Genomic DNA, 17,044 nt, shown 5'->3' on the forward strand with positions numbered 1-17,044 from the left:
CAGAACCCAGGGGACGCCATGCCAGGGGGCCAGAGTGTCTGATAGTTTCGCCAGGAAATCCGCCAACCCAATGTTGGGCGCGTACACTGAGACCAGTACAAGCGGGTTGCCGTCGAGCGTGCCATGGACTGCGACAAACCGCCCTTCAGTGTCTATATGTGTCCCCAGTGTCGTCCAGGGTAGGCCCGGCCGCACCCATAGCAGTGTACCCCTGGCATAGGAGGAGAAGCCCGTGGCGTGCAGCTGCCCACACCACCTACGTCGCAGCGTGAGCACCTCCGCGCCATTCAGGTGTGTCTCTTGGAGGAGGGCTATTTGGACGCGATGGCGCTTCAGGTAGGAGTGAATTTGAAAGCGGCGCGCCAGTGTGTGAATGCCTCTCACGTTCCACGTACACAATCTAACCGCAGACATTGCAGTGACAAACAAGCACCCCTCCCCAGGTCCCTCCGACCACCCCCATGCCTGCTACTTCCTCCAGCTGGCTGTCTCCACCCACCGACCCGTTGAAGCAAATAATAGTTGACCACTGTAATACAAATGGGAGAAAAGGGGGAAACTCGGCCAACGAAACATGCAGCCATGGAACAACTCTAACAATCAAAATGCCAAAAGGTCGGATGCAAAACGTGCTCCCGTCCATACTCTCTAGGAGAGCAACAAAGTTCTGAACCTTCTTTAGGGGGGTGGAATTGCTATATGCACAGTATCTCTCAGCAAAGAGTCTATAGTACTTTCGTGAGTGGGACCGCCTCTGTCCCGGGGGTGATATGCCAGACCGTACCGCCTGACTAGGCAGGGGACCCCACTAGAGTACATAGCAATCGGCATACTTTACGTGTCCGTCGTCTTGCCCGACCAGTGGAGTCATTCCCGGGCTTCACCATGTGCAGTCACTGGGTCCCGTGGCCGGTGCGAGGCACTTCAGCTGGCAAGGGCCTCCATCAGCGTTACACATAGAGGCCTGCTGCAGCGTGGCCGGTGCTGGCCATACTAGCCAATGTAGTCCGAAGTTTGTGGGGTGACATCCGGTCGATTCCCCGAGGTCTGTGAGTCCGACATTCCGTAGATGGCTTCATCGTCGCTTTGGAGGTCTCGCACACTGCCGCTTGCAGTCTCGCTACGTGCAGGGGATCCACTGAGTTCCATGACAAGGCGGAGGGCGTCTTGCTTCTCCTTCCTCGAGGCGTCTTCCCGAGGGGAGGCTTGTGGTGTGCCCGTGGCGCCCTGTCGTGACTGCTGGCGAGGCCTGCGCCGTCTTCTGTTGCCACCGGGTTGGCGGCGGGGCGCGGGTCCCGTGCAGGTCTTGGGGACTGTGTCCACCCCACTGTCTAACCAGGCCTCCACGTCTGCGGGCTCAGTGAAGAAGTGAGTGCGCTCTCCCGCCACCACCCGTAGCTTCGCGGGGAACAGCAGGGAATACTGTAGCCCCAGCTGTCTCAGGCGCTTTTTCACTTCGAAAAATGAATGGCGATGACGTTGTACCTGTATTGTGTAGTCCGGGAAGAACATCACAGTCGCATTATCAATGCGAATCTCATTGAGTTTGAGTGTTTCTCTCAGGATCGTGTCCCTGTCCCGGTAGTTCAGGAGACGGATCAGCATGGGTCTGGGATTAGACCCTGTCGCCAATGGTTTGGTGGGGACTCTGTGTGCCCGATCAATCACAAAGTGTGGGGACAACGACCCCTCCGGCAGCAGGTCTCTCAGCCACTGTTCCATGTGCACTTCAGGGGTGCGCCCTTCCCATTTCTCCGGGACCCCCACTAGGCGTACGTTGTTCCGCCGTGCCCTGCCTTCCGCATCTTCCGCCCTGTCCTCGAGAAATTCCACCCTGTTGAGCAGGTCCTGTATCTGTTTATGGGACTGATCTGCCTGAGGCTTGAGCGTTCGTAGATCGCCTTCCAGAGTTGTGGTCCGCTCCGACAGTTTCTTATGATCCGCCCGCAAATGAGTCAGGTCTATGGCCACGCTGTCTATCTTCGTGGCTAGGGACGTGCGGGTCAGCTGAATGGACTCCTCAAGTCTCTCCATGGCTGCTAACATGGTGTCCAGTTACGCCGCTGTCTGGTCTGGGTCGGGCCCTTCCCCGTTTTGTCCATTTTACCCTTTGAATTGGGGCCGCCTGCCCCCGCTCCGGTTCGAGTTCTGGGCCCAGTAGACATCCGTCGCAGCCCGCCACTGCAGCTCAGAGGCCTGGTGTAAAGCGCCTCGCCTGGGTCAGACAATGGGGGAAGTCCAGGGCCCGCTTCGCGCGGTCTGTGTTTGGCCTGGTTGTTATTCTGCGGTGGGCCCCGGCGTGTTCTCAACTGGCCAGTGGGGGCTGCGGGGGCCTGTCCCTGGGTCGCCCCCGGCAGTGATCCCGCGCCCGGTCTTGTCTCAGGCAGACCGCTAGTGCGCCAGCTGCATGCAAAAGGGTCGCAGGTAGGCCACGGAGTGAGGCCTAAGACACTTGGCGAAGCCTCGGCCTGGCGTAATCCCCCAGCCGGATTCGGACGTAGCCTGGGCGGCTCCGGCAAGTCGTAGCCCTCGGTGCGGTGTATGTGCGCCGATCGCCCTCAAAGTCGGCAGAGAGGTGGAGGATGAAGTCCCACTGCTGCGCCGTCGGTTTTCGGCCGGTTTCGGATGTGTTTCACCGGATAATTACGCCGGGAAGGGGAGCTCGGAGCGGAGCTCTACCCCGAGGCGTCCATTCACGTTGCGTGCTTCCTTGTTTCTTATCTCTCATATGTAGCCTTTTCGTCCTTGAACGTTTCACTCGGGATGCACACACAGATGCCTGGCAAGTCCGTAATGTTACTCCATGGATGATTGCATACCTGGGGACTTATTGTTGCCCCCCGAGTGAATATGGTTTAGGGAATGGGTATGGCAAGTCATCACTACCATTCAAGCCACGATGAAGAATGTAATGTCTCAGGGGTCTAAAGGCACACCCTACTCGGCCCCCCGGAATGTACGACATTTCGGTCGATGCCACACCAAGTCAGCTAGACATGAGGTGGGCACACATATGAACAAAATTACATGCCACCTCCCACAGAACGCCAAAACATGATCCCCTGAGACCACATATCCCTACAAATGGGGGCACGAATGACTAGCACAAAGTTGCATTAACAAGGAGCGACACTGCTCGAGCCTTATGGCTGCAAGGCCTGAAGGAAGTTGCATCTCCCCAGTATACAATTAGGCTATACTATTTATCCATGTTGCACATCACCCACTACATTGATAATCAGTGGAGATTTACCGCTCTGAGTAGGTGGTGTGAATCACGATGCGGATAGATTGAACACGTGTAATAACTAATCCTATCCAAAAGACACACTTACAGGGTCTGTCCGTGAACATCATGAGTTTTTGTACAGTGGAAACCGGAATGTTACCTGATGGCACAGCCAACTATCTGGGACAAACCGATAAGAACTGTTAAGTTTACAGAGTTAAATTCTTTACTTATAAAAAGATAAAACAAGACCTCATTTGAATGTAAAATTGAACTATGAGCATGCGTCATGCGAATGATGCAATTAATGTCATTTATCCTGATGTTACGGTCGGAAGAGATGTGTACCTTTCTTTTGTTTTATCTTTCTTACCATGCACTGAAGAGTTTCAGCCGGCCCCAAGGGTTGTAAGCTCCGCATTGTGTACTGCTCTATATACTACTAATAAACGTCTTACAAAAAAAAAAAAAGGGTAATGCAGAAACACTACAGGTCTGTATAGATTCTATGGGGACTCCAACTGATCCTAGCATCCAAAATCTCTTGGTGAAAACTTAATAAAATTGGGGAATAAATATGAATATTGCATGTGTTAAATCTGATTTAATGTGCCGATTTATCTGACTCCTGGTGATATCCTCCCATCTGTTAACAGTATCTTCAAGACCTTGAATTACTAGACCCATTAACGGAGTCCTTGGTCTTTAAAAAAGACCTGAAAACTCTTGAATTGTCTTAACAAACAAGTACAAATTTCCTGGCAGTCTATCTGGGACTCTTGCAGCTGTATTTTCTAGCACCAAAGAAACAATATGTTTGTGAATGTCTGTGCTTTATTAGTTCAAATTCAATCTGATTCAGTCCCAGGTGGGAAAGTGACCAGTGTTATTTTATGTTTACCTTTGAGACAGCTTTAGCTGTCTCACAGCTTTAGCTGTCTTACCAGACTATTGTTTTTAAGAAAAAATATTACATGTTATACATGCAGACAGGCGGTTTTTGTCAGCCCTCTACATCCATTGGCTTGTTCAGTTGTCTTTAACATTTTGCTTGCACCCACTATAGCATACATTATGAGACGCTGAATCAGCCCACTTTGGCCTTTGGCTTCCCACACTGTGAGTGGATGGCATTTTTCATGTGCACAATAAGCGCATTTCTGGAGAAAGGTGAACCCTTTATTGACAGGAACACCTAATCCATTGCGTGCTTTTTAATAAAACTATAAATTCACCCACTTTTTTTTACTAGACCTCAGGAGATCACCAGATAATGCTATTGGCCCTTGTTTGTCTAATGTTAAAGTATCCAATTGAACATGATCACCCAGATCTTGTGCATGTATGGTGCATGCAGACATTTTCCTCCTAGTTTCACTTTTTATTTAAACATTGGGAGATAGTACACAGGCAGCCTTGAAATGGCTTCCCATTGTGTGCTTTGACTGACCTTCATTTCAGGCTCTTTGTTTTATTTTGAAAGCCTACTGGGTTTTTGTTCTAAATATCATTTTGACTTAATGGGTTTCCATTGGAATACTTCTAAAATTAAATACCTAGGCATATGGTTTACCAACTCTATTTCAGACTCAACCACAATAAATATGAAAGAAGTCCTTGATCAGGTTTCCAAACTACTTTCCTCCTGAAACCCCCTCTTCCTTTCCTGGTGGGGACGCCTGGATTCTATCAAGATGATGCTCACTTGTATATTGGTATATGTACTTTCAATGCTCCCACTTCATATACCCTATTTTTACTTAAAAAGCAGGACTCTCTTCTTTGTATATTTTTATGGAATAGTAAAAAATCCAGATTTTCTTTATCCCATTTCAGTACGTTAAAATCTATTGGAAGTCTGAATTTCCCAAACTTTAGATTGTATCATAAAGCTTTTTGTCTTAAGCAGGCTTCTTACTGGCTTCATACAGGCATCTCCTCTCCTACTCCTTCATGGGTTGATATTGAAGGCTGCCTTTTCTCTCCTTTCTCTATCCCAGAGATTCTCGCTTTTACTGCCAAAACTAGTCTCAAGTCTCTTCCACTATTTAAACACACCTGCTCATTGTAATGACCGCATTGTCAGCCAAAGATTTGCTCTAGGAACGCATTCTTACGTACTCCTCTTTGGCACAATCGCCTTCTCATCATTAAAAATAGACCCCTTATTTTGGAGCTTTTGGAGTTCTAAGGGTATCATTTGGATTCAAGACATGTTTGATGGTCTTTCTCCTTGATCTTTTCCCAGTTCCAAACCACTTTTCAGTGTCCACATTTGTTTTGGCGTAAATTCTTGTTACTGATGGAAACATTTTTTTTATTCTCTTCCCCCTGAAGACTCCTTGTCTATGTAAGACCCGCTTATAAAGATTTTGTCGTTATCTCCAAAGGCCTCTCTCATTTATACATTTTTCAACTCAGTTGATCCGGAATGAGTCAAGACTAAGGTGGAGTTTGTGTGAGAGATGGGCTTGGGTTGTGAATGGAGCACTGATTTCTGGAGCAAGATCTGGACCAGATCGTTAAAAATGTCTAGATCTACATCTTCTACTCAATCTATATTTTTTCTTTATCACAGACTCATCTCCATTGCCAATTTTACACACTCTGATAACTAGTCTTGCTGGTCTTCTGACCACTCATTTGCTGATCTATGTCACCTCCTTTTTTTATGGCATCTTTTGGTCACACATTTGGTCTAGGATTTCAATTATTTTTAATCTTCATACTTCTTTATCACATATTCTTCTCTTCACAGGAAGTTTATCAGAATCACTTGGTTTATTGTCTCATGAACGAGGGTTGTTTGACCTCATGTTAGCCTTAGCCTTTCAGCAGATTACACTTAAACAAAACAAACTCTCAATCAAATCTTGGTGGAACACTCTATGCCATTATCATATGTTGGATATTGCTTATGCATCCTGTCATAATCCACAGAGAAACAGAGATACATACATTTTGGTTACCACTAACTGTTTATTTAAATAAGATTTCTAGTACTCAGGCATCACGTAATCGTTCTGAAGATTTCCAGCCTCCGTGATTTTCTTTTTCTATTTCTTTGCCTATTTTCTCTTTAGAATATTCTTCATTGTGATATTATATGAACATATCATCTATATTCCATTTGGTCCTGATGTGTATTTATTTATATTTGATCCTCAGCTGTAGAGTATATTTTGTTTCTACCCCTTTCCTCTTCCCTCCCCCTTCTTTTCCTTATAATTCTAAAAATAGTAAACAGCTTTCTACTTTGTTTTATGGCTTATTTTATACCTCATATATTAATTATTCTTAATATTGTTTCGCTATATGCTGTATGTTGTATTTTTTTGTCAAATAAAGCTTATTACACCAAAAAAAGAAAGCCTACGGGGTCTCAGGCAGACTGGCTGATAAACAGTGTTTGGACAAATTATCATGTTTTTAATACTGTGAGATCAGAATACTGCCGCAAGCATATTGTGATGTAAAAAATATAGTTAGTAGGAATATTGCAGACAAGAATATAATTTTTTTGTGTAGTTTATAATAGTGTTAAAAATATCACTGTATGTAATGTTATTCTAATATTTATAATTTCTTTAATATCTGTAAAGTTGTTGGTATCAGTATTGGTGTAATTGATTTTGTGTTGTATTGTTTTTTTAATTTCTAGTTTCGTATTTTTTTATCGAATTGTTTAAATGTTTATGGTTTGAATATTTTGTTATTATGGTTTTTATTTATTGGGGAAAGGGTTGGGAGAATTGCAAATATACATATTGAAGTCGGAGTTATAAAAATATTTTTTATTGAATATATATGCATTCAATATTAAAATGAATATTTTTGAAAATGTTCATTGTTTTTGGTGTTAAATTCAATTTTAAGTATGTTTATTAATTCATGTTTAAATATATCTAAATCTTGTATTTGGTTGTTTAAATATTATATAAACATATGTTGGAATACTTTTGGTAGTTTTGATTTTTTTAAATGTACAATTTGTATTTATACTTATGTATTAAAAATGTATGATTGTTATGAAATGTTATGTATACGTTAATATATTAATAAGAATATTTTCAAACACATTACATTATTGTGTTTTTATCTAGGAACCAGTATCAATATTACTATTTTATGCCCTTACACGGCTATAATCAAGAATATCCCTATAACGGAATAAAAGTCAGATCCATATTTCAGTAAATCGCCCTTGCAGTCCAAGACACGGCAAAAGCTACTTCCTTAGATTCTTTGAAAGCATAACGAGTTCTTTCAACACACCAAACCTCCAGCAACCTGGGAAATCTCCATGTGCTTTGTTTTGATTTGTAATAGAACTCCTGCAAGCACTGTAAGAACGGCCAGTTCTTAGTGACATCTTTATTGACGTCTCATGTCCAAACCTTACGTCAAACTTGGCACCTTTCAGGTATAAATATACCAACGTTGCCTTAAGCAAACACACGGTGGTGGTTTTAGAGCAGAGCAGCTAATCTACTTGCCGAGAGCCCAGCAGATGCGAAGAGCCCACGGACGCTTCCCCTCCTCTTTGACGCGCTGAGAAAGACGCTGTCTTTTCTCCTGCTGAGAAAATCCAGCTCCGGCGTTTCCAGCCTACCCTTGCGGGTGACTGGCATATCGAGTCCTGAGAGAGAGATACCAGACCTCCTACATTCTATTCCCAAGGTACAGTGCTGACTAAACTCTTAGAGGGAATTCTTGAATCAGATTCTTGGCAAAACCAACTTAACTTAAACTTACTTACTTACTCCTTCCCACGTATTAGGCTTAGGTCAGGTACACCGGGGTAGGCGTATTTTAGAAGCACAAGTTGAGCACGTTAGCCTATGTATATATGTATGAATATATTTTATCCATTTTAAAGTATCTTATGGCTAAGAAACCATATCCATGCTTTTACAGTATTATTTCATAATACTCCTTTTACTGTACGTACTTTACTTTATATTAAGTATTGCAATTGTGGCAATTCATTTCTCTTGCATGAGAAGGAAGACTGCTCAATAAATAATACCTTTTATTGAAAACGCCCATCTCTCTCTTCTCTGCACTCTGGTGAAACTAAGAACGCACATCTGACTGAGTGAAATAGCGGTCTATTGCTTTCACACGACTCTAGAGATTTACTCTTATTCTGAGGGAGCAAAGTTGTCATGTTTATGCGGTTGTCGGAAGCTGAATCCCTTCTTGTCTGAGCCAGGGAAGCTGATCCCTTCCTGTTCATTCAAGAAGGTTTCCAGTGACCTCTAAGCTAGCTGGCGCAAACCTAAATTAAGTTTAACATAGTCAGTAGAGACATAGAAGACCTCAGTCCTACGTCTACACTGCTGTTTATGTTATTCCAATGCACAGGGCCTATAGGGAAAATAGGAACTACACTACATGGCGCCCAATGTTTGGTAAGGCGTTTCCAGCCTACCCTTGCAGGTGAGTGGCATATCGAGTCCTGAGAGAGAGATACCAGACCTCCTACATTTTATTCCCAAGGTACAGTGCTGATTAAACCCTTAGAGAGAATTCTTGAATCAGATTCTTGGCAAAACCAACTTAACTTAAACTTACTTACTTACTCCTTCCCACGTATTAGGCTTAGGTCAGGTACACCGGGGTAGGCGTATTTTAGAAGCACCAGTTTAGCACGTCAGCCTATGTATATATGTATGTATATATTTAATGCATTTTAAAGTATCTTATGGCTAAGAAACCATATCCATGCTTTTATAGTATTATTTCATAATACTCCTTTTACTGTACGTACTTTACCTTATATTAAGTATTGCAATTGTGGCAATTCATTTCTCTTGCATGAGAAGGAAGACTGCTCAATAAATAATACCTTTTATTGAAAACGCCCGTCTCTCTCTTCTCTGCACTCTGGTGAAACTAAGAACGCACATCTGACTGAGTGAAATAGCTGTCTATTGTTTTCACACGACTCTAGAGATTTACTCTTATTCTGAGGGAGCAAAGTTGTCATGTTTATGCAGTTGTCGAAAGCTGAATCCCTTGTCTGAGCCAGGGAAGGTGATCCCTTCCTATTCATTCAAGAAAGTTTCCAGTGACCTCTGAGCTAGCTGGCGCAAACCTAAATTAAGTCTAACATAGTCAGTAGAGACCTAGAAGACCTCAGTCCTACGTCTACACTGCTGTTTATGCTATTCCAATGTGCAGGGCCTATAGGGAAAATAGGAACTACACTACAACATTGAGGGTTTTTTTCTGAAAATATTAAAATATGGTATAAAATATCTTCATTAAATTTAAATGTAATTTGTATTTAATTTTAGATTGCTATTTATTTTTAAATATTTAAATAGTTATGTTTAGTATTTATTTATTATGATTTAAGTGTTTATTGTTTGTTAAGTATAATATTTAGGGAAATCTTGTTATTTTTTTATGTGAAAAGTAAACGTAATATATCATTTGTTTATAGCTCTTGTCTGTTTTATTTTGTTTAGGAGTTAGAACAGTAAATATGATCCCTTCAGTGGGTTAAAGTTTCCATAAAATGGTTTAAATGTTAGTAGGAATACTACATTAATCTTTTTAATGTATAACACCTTCCCGGGGCAGTGGCCTGGTCGAGCACCAAGATGGTTTCCTGACGAAGAAGCTCCCAAGCTACCGCGCCTACGAAGCAGCCCTAAGATGCATTTTTGTGGCAAACTAAATCCTTGAAAGCGGCGCCGGTGGGCTGAGGCTCGCAGGCATGTGTGGAGAGTAGTGGGGCCAGTGAAAACGCCCGGTAACACCTGGGGCCTCGCAATGGCCTGACAGCGTCCTCGAAGGCCCCGTGATCTCAGGGGTGGCGGGCGAGCCTGAAGGTGTAGCTGCTGTCGCCGGGAGCGGCTGCGGGAGACAATCAAGCCCGGGGAGCCGCGGCCTATCCCATAGTCACTGCGAGGGACCACCATTACTTAAATCCTGTTCCGGGAGGTGTCGGTGAGTTTAGAGCATGGGTGTGAAGCCCCCCTCCTTCCCCATAGATCGAATATGCACTTTTAGTGAGGCGGGCACATCGTATGGATTGTGGCTGGGATCAGCTTCCTGTATGTCCCTAATGGGGATGTTGGACACTTGCGAGGGACCCCGGGGAGATGCACACTCATATGACCCCCTTGCTGCAGGTGAAAATACGGAGTGCAACATCTGGAGGCAGTGCAATAGAGTGGAGAGTAGTGGGGCCAGTGAAAACGCCCCGTAACACCTGGGGCCTCGCAATGGCCTGACACCGTCCTCGAAGGCCCCGTGATCTCAGGGGTGGCGGGCGAGCCTGAAGGTGTAGCTGCTGTCGCCAGGAGCGGCTGCGGGAGACAATCAAGCCCGGGGAGCCGCGGCCTATCCCATAGTCACCGCGAGGGACCACCATTACTTAAATCCTGTGCCGGGAGGTGTCGGTGAGTTTAGAGCATGGGTGTGAAGCCCCCCTCCTTCCCCATAGATCGAATATGCACTTTTAGTGAGGCGGGCACATCGTATGGATTGCGGCTGAGATCAGCTTCCTGTATATCCCTAATGGGGATGTTGGACACTTGCGAGGGACCCCGGGGAGATGCACACTCATATGACCCCCTTGCTGCAGGTGAAAATACGGAGTGCAACATCTGGAGGCAGTGCAATAGAGTAGAAGAGGGGCCATGATCATAATTGGAGGGACTGGTGCAGCGAAGTGAGGAACATGCTTACCACCCACACCCAGAATCTTGAACAGTGGAGTTTGAGGCAGCCCCCCTGCGCATCGTGCCTCACACTACTGTCTGGCTGGAATATTTTAAACTTTATTTCGCAGTAGTGCCTGATTGATCAACATGGGTCGTAGTGACCCTAAGCAACGTCAGCTCGCTTTTGAGACTTCCAAGAGCCCTGGGAAGGAAGGCGGAGACAAAGCACCACATGGTGACCTCTCTGAGCGTGCTGATGTCCCGGGAGCTGGCGGCATGGCATTGGAGGGAACCGTTGCCGTCATGGCCGAACTGCGTGATGGCTTCAAGGCCATAGATGCTCCATTTGACGAAGTGGGTGCATGGATGAATGGCATGCATGGACGACTGGAGCACCATGAGAGATTATTGAGGCTATAGATAGGTTGGATGGCTCACGGGCCACAGGCACCAATGACCTCACAGGCGCGTTTTTTTGTTGTTTTTTTTTTGTTTTTTTGGGGGTATTTGTAATACAACTTTATTATGGTCTAAACGAAAAGGAACGGGAACGACAGTAACAGGGTTCACCACTGAATGTGATGCGACTGTAGCAGTCTTTAAATTAGATTCGAAACGTGAGGATAAAGTAATTGCAGTCCAAAACAGCTAAATACGCAGGTCCAAAATATGAAGGAATTAATTTTTACTGCCACATTCACTCCGAAGCCCACTCATCTCCTTCCGCATCCCAAAGATTAAAGCACATGTTCTGCTCAGCTAGATAATAAAGTGGCAAACACGCTGCACCATCGACATCACAGGACAGTTGCCTATAAAACTAAACTTCTGACGCTGGGCTCCAGCTTTGCTCACAGATCATCGTCCTCATCTGGCAATGCAGTGGTCTGGGCAATCTGTAAATCTTGCTCGTATTGTGCTGCCAATGCTGGGTCCATTACAACTTCAGGTGGTGCAAGAGCAGGCATTGCTACAAACTCCAAATTGGGATCGCCGATTAATTTTCTTGCAAGCCAAAGGAAGGGCTTCTCAAAGTTGTAATTACTTTTTGCGGAAATGTCGTAGTACTGGAGGTTCTTCTTCCTGTGGAAGACTATGGACTTTGCCTTCACTTTCCTGTCTTTGATATCCACTTTGTTGCCACACAGCACGATGGGGATGTTTTCGCACACTCGCACCAAGTCCCGATGCCAATTAGGAACATTTTTTTTTTTTTTTTTTTTTGAATCGCGCTTCCGCCATTTTGCAGCAGCACAGACTCTTCTGGAAGATCCCCCCTCCGCACACCATGGCTTCCCAGGGAGATCCGCAGGTTCAGTTCAAGCTCGTCTTAGTCGGGGATGGAGGCACCGGCAAGACCACCTTCGTCAAGCGCCACTTGACCGGCGAGTTCGAGAAGAAGTATGTGGCCACGCTCGGAGTCGAGGTCCACCCTCTCGTCTTCCACACGAACCGAGGCCCCATCAAGTTCAACGTCTGGGACACCGCCGGCCAGGAGAAGTTTGGCGGCCTTCGAGATGGCTACTATATCCAAGCCCAGTGTGCCATTATCATGTTTGACGTCACATCAAGAGTCACAGGCGCGTTTTATAAGACGCAACTTGTTCCGGAATTACTGGAGGTTTATCTGGTGAGCTGCCCCTCAGTATGCGCAGGGCGATAGTAACTTTACTCTTGAAGCCGGAGAAGATGTCTGACAACTGTGCCTCTTACAGGCCATTGTCCCTGTTAAATCAGGATTACAAAATACTTGCTTAAGTATTGGCCACTCGTATTTCAGTCATAATTGGGCAGAATATATCCCCTTTCCAGTCAGAATTCATGCCGAACCGGTTGACTTCGGTAAATCTACGTACACTGTTTGCAGTCATTAATCAGATTAACCCTGCGCTTCCAGCTGAGGCGATATTATTAGATGCAGAGAAAGCATTTGATTCCCTTGAGTGGGAGTACTTGCATGCAGCATTAGGCAAACTTGGCTTCCCTCAAAATTTACGGTCCTTGGTCCACCTTCTATACACCAATCTAGTCGCACAACTACATATACATTTGGGATTATCTAAAAGATTTGCGTTGACGTGGGGTACCAGACAGGGCTGCCCACTTTCACCCCTGCTTTTTATCATTGCGATGGACCCACTGGTGCAGCATCTGCAGGAACGTCACCTTCAGCGGGGAATAGGATTTCAACAGGGTCCCTTACTCGCATCATTATAATCAGACGACATCCTTCTGTTCGTCTGGGAGCCGGTCCTAACTTCCTCCTTTTATAAGAGAAGTGGTGCGATTTGGCGCCTTCTCTGGACTGGTCGATTGGAAAAAATCTGAAATATTCTCCCTAACAGACGCTACCACTTCATTTACATTGGAGTTCCCGCTGCGTTGGTGCGATGACTCCCCCTAGTTACCTCGGGGTGATCATACATCGACTCAATTACGGCCCAGCCATAGATTGACTTACTGGGCAGGTATATCGCTGGATTACATTGCCCCTATTTAGTAGCTGGTGGCATTGCGATCATCAAGATGGTGGGCTGCCCATGTTTTTAAATCTGTTTTTAAATATCCCTATCCCACTTACAGTTTCCTTTTTTAAAACCTTCAGGGGGCGGTTTACACAGCTGATTTTGGTGGCAGGTCAGGCATGGGTGGGCTGGAAAACACTTATTCAGCCCTTCCAAAGAGGAGGGTTCAGAGTACCTGGTTTCTATTTGTACTATCGAGTGGCACAGACGCAGTATGCTTACTTCTGGTACCATACGTTGCACGCTTGCAATTCCTGAAACCTAAGCCCCCATAGGCCCATCCCTATCCTCTTTCCACTATCCTCTTGCGCAACCTCAGGAGAACGCCGGACGAGATCTATACCTTGCAGACCACAAGCTGGGCTTGGTTGCGCCTGCGCAGGTACATGGGAGCTGAACACTTGTACTCTCCACATTTGCTGGTTCTAAACAATCCCTGGATAGCACCCACGACCGAAACACTGATGCAGCGGGCCCTTAACTGCTGTGACATATAAAACATGGCGGGTATGTTCAGGGACGGACACTTATGCACGCCGGCGGACTTCACTGGCGGGTTATGATATAACCATGCTAGACCGTTTTCTAGTGCATAGAACATGAATGGCACTGATCAATGCACTACATCCTGAGGCGGAGGAGCCTGTAGATTTACCTCCACTAACGGCAATTACTACCGAGGCAGATGGTGTGCACTTAGTGTCCAAATTGTATCGGCAAGCACAGCCACTCGGACCAATAATGGGTGCTGAAACCCACGCAGCCTGGAAGAGAGAGACATAGTACAGCCCATGACTGAAAGGATGTGGTCCTCTTGTTACGAGCAGACACATTTAGTGTCAAATAATTATAGATATAAACTCCTACACTTTAAGTACCTACATAGATTCTATGTTACGCCTGGGCTGCTTCCAAGGATGGACTGTGCGAGGACAGATCGCTGCCAGAGATGTGTGATGGCGCATGCTGACTTCATTCATTTGGCATGGAATTGCCGCAGTGCTGGCCTATTGGGAGGCGGTGAATGAGCATCTTGAGCAAATGGTTGAGATTGGAATCCCTCATACACTCTTGCTGGGCCTGCTGGGGTATGTGCTCCAGTTGAGTCTGAGGATAAGGCATTTCACTGCTATTGCGCTAATGCTAGCTAAAAGACAGGTCTCTCTGAACTGGGGTGGGGTCTCACCGCCTCTGGTAGTGGCCTAGCTCCAAGACATGATGTACTATGACACGACTAGCGATGTATACGCATCCTTGTTACCGCTTGATTCCCACCCGAAAATCATTTGGCACACTCCTTTCCTATGTGCTATTACTCCCGGAGCTTACTGGCTGAAATGTATTGAATGCTGATATGATTGTTGGATTAGCCGACAGGTCCTGTGGATCGGGATTACCAGACTGTTTCTGTTACATGGGTGTTAGAAATGGGATTTCTGGTTGGCTAATGCTTGCACTAAAGCCAGGAAGAAACCACCACTCTAGACAGGGAAAGGGAGTTACACGCCAAAGATAATCCCTGCTCACTCCCTTGGTAGCTTGGCACGAGCAGTCAGGCTTATCCCGGAGGCCATGTGTAAAGCATTTGCGCACGCACACAGCAACAACATCCCAGGCACACCACAAAAGGAACTCCACACAAGGTTATATCAAATATAGCCTTTTTATTCTAATAAGACATTAGAATAGTAATCAAACAGCATACACTGTGCCGACTGGCCCTGGGCAATATTTACAAGGGATTATCTACACATGACAGGGCCACATGGACCACTGTTAGAACCATCACAAAGCGAACTTAGTAAGTAAAACAGATCATAAACGTACAACCAGTAACCACTGGTAATCACTGTCCTTAGCATCAGCCTGCAACATCAACCACATTATGTACAGCATCACATCAGGCGCGAATTACATTCTGCGCCAACCTCACCAGCATAAACACATTATGCAATCCTCTCACAAGTCAAAATCGCATTAGACCCTAACCAACTAAGTATAACTCACATTAGGGGCATAAATCACACAGAGAGACATATTCTCACTAGCATAAACCATGATGTGCAAAACAACCTCATAATCATAAAAGACAACATTTAGAGGTATAACATGGGTTGCGTAAGACATACTACATGAATTTCATTTCCTAGCACCAAAATCACAGTAGGGCCTGGCGCCCTACAATCCCAACAGCCCCCCTGGCCAACTGGCCATCTCCAACAGGGGCTCAAATGTCCTATGTCCCAAAATAGGGCACGCTGGCACTAACCCAGAGAGCCCCAGCTCACCGGGTCTCCTGTAGGCACTTCTCTGCTCCTCTGATCTCCCGTGCTGCTCCCGGGTGCTCTGCTCTTCACCCGGTCCCTCTTCTGGCACCGGTGCCTCAACTGCAGGCACACGGAGGCGGAGGCAGGCATGGTGGCGTCTGGGGAGCTCCCGCTCCTCAAGGACTCAGCAGCAAGTGGGGCGCCCTCCCAATCACGGGAGCCCTGCTCACCACGCTGCGGTCCTCTCTTGGCGGGCATCTCCAGCACGGGGTGGGCTCCCGCCTGGATTATTTCACTCTCCTAATGTCCAGCGCAGGAAGGACTCCCGCATGGATTCTCGGGTTTCTTCACCCGGGCCCCTCCCTGGGACCCGGCGCTTCTCCGGGTACCGCAGGGCTCCCTCCGCTCATGGGGGCCCCACTGGGTCCCGGGACATGTACAGAGGCACTTGAGGAGGTGGGATAGGCTCATGTCCTCCTTATGAGGCAGCCGAGCTTCCAGCCGCACTTTCCCTGCTTCTGTCCGCCCGGCCCCACCCACAACCAGGTTCAATCACATCTTAAAGGTTCTAATTGTTTGACTTACTACAAAAATGCAACATCTTCCTTCTTTACAAAAAAAGAAACACAAAAATGTGCTTATCAAGACAAAATAAAATAAGAATATTTCATTGATACACACACTTGTCTTCTACTCATGCAATTTGCACTATTGTATTTGGACATGTCAAATCGAGAATCTTGGCTACCATGTTCACTTATATTATTTGATACTTCAACATTATTATTATGTGATAGCATAACATTCATCTTGATCTTAGGTCATACCTCATTGGGTCAAGTGGGTTTCATTAGAGGCTTGACCCCTCCTTCCCGTAAATGTGTTTATGAGCGAATAAGTCTCACACATAAGAAGCAACCTGGAAGCAAGAGGAATATACTTGTGTTCCTTTGCTCTGTACAATTTTAACGATCTCTAGTAGTGTGTTTGTCAGATTGAGGGCAGCTGTGAATGCTTCAAACGTGTTTAACTTTACTTTGTCATTGCCGGTTAAATTTTACCATTGCATGTGCAATGCTGTAAGTACTAAAAATACTAAGAAAAATCTGAAATTGATGTATTATATGCATGTGGAGAAAAGGTGTGGTTTGCTGGCCTTGATCACACCCACTATGGGGCATTCCGAGATCCCTACCAATGCCTGATTTGCAAAGCACCCTTCTGTGGGTAGTTGGCATTTTGAATTTTATCCCCCCACGTTCTAGACTGTTGAGCACAAATACACATGTTTTTGGGGTTTGAAACACCTCCATCTCCTACTCTTGTACATTTTCAAACTTGAGA

At 45.7% G+C, this 17,044-nt stretch overlaps 1 pseudogene; it reads right to left on the minus strand.

The window, feature by feature from the left end:
* Positions 1-11,414: 11,414 nt before the first annotated feature.
* On the minus strand, positions 11,415-12,110 carry LOC147679566 (GTP-binding nuclear protein Ran pseudogene; annotated as a pseudogene).
* Between the last annotated feature and the right edge of the window lie 4,934 nt (positions 12,111-17,044).

This window comes from Lissotriton vulgaris, chromosome 11 (assembly GCF_964263255.1).
Source record: "Lissotriton vulgaris chromosome 11, aLisVul1.2, whole genome shotgun sequence".
NCBI classification, from domain to species: Eukaryota; Metazoa; Chordata; class Amphibia; order Caudata; family Salamandridae; genus Lissotriton; species Lissotriton vulgaris.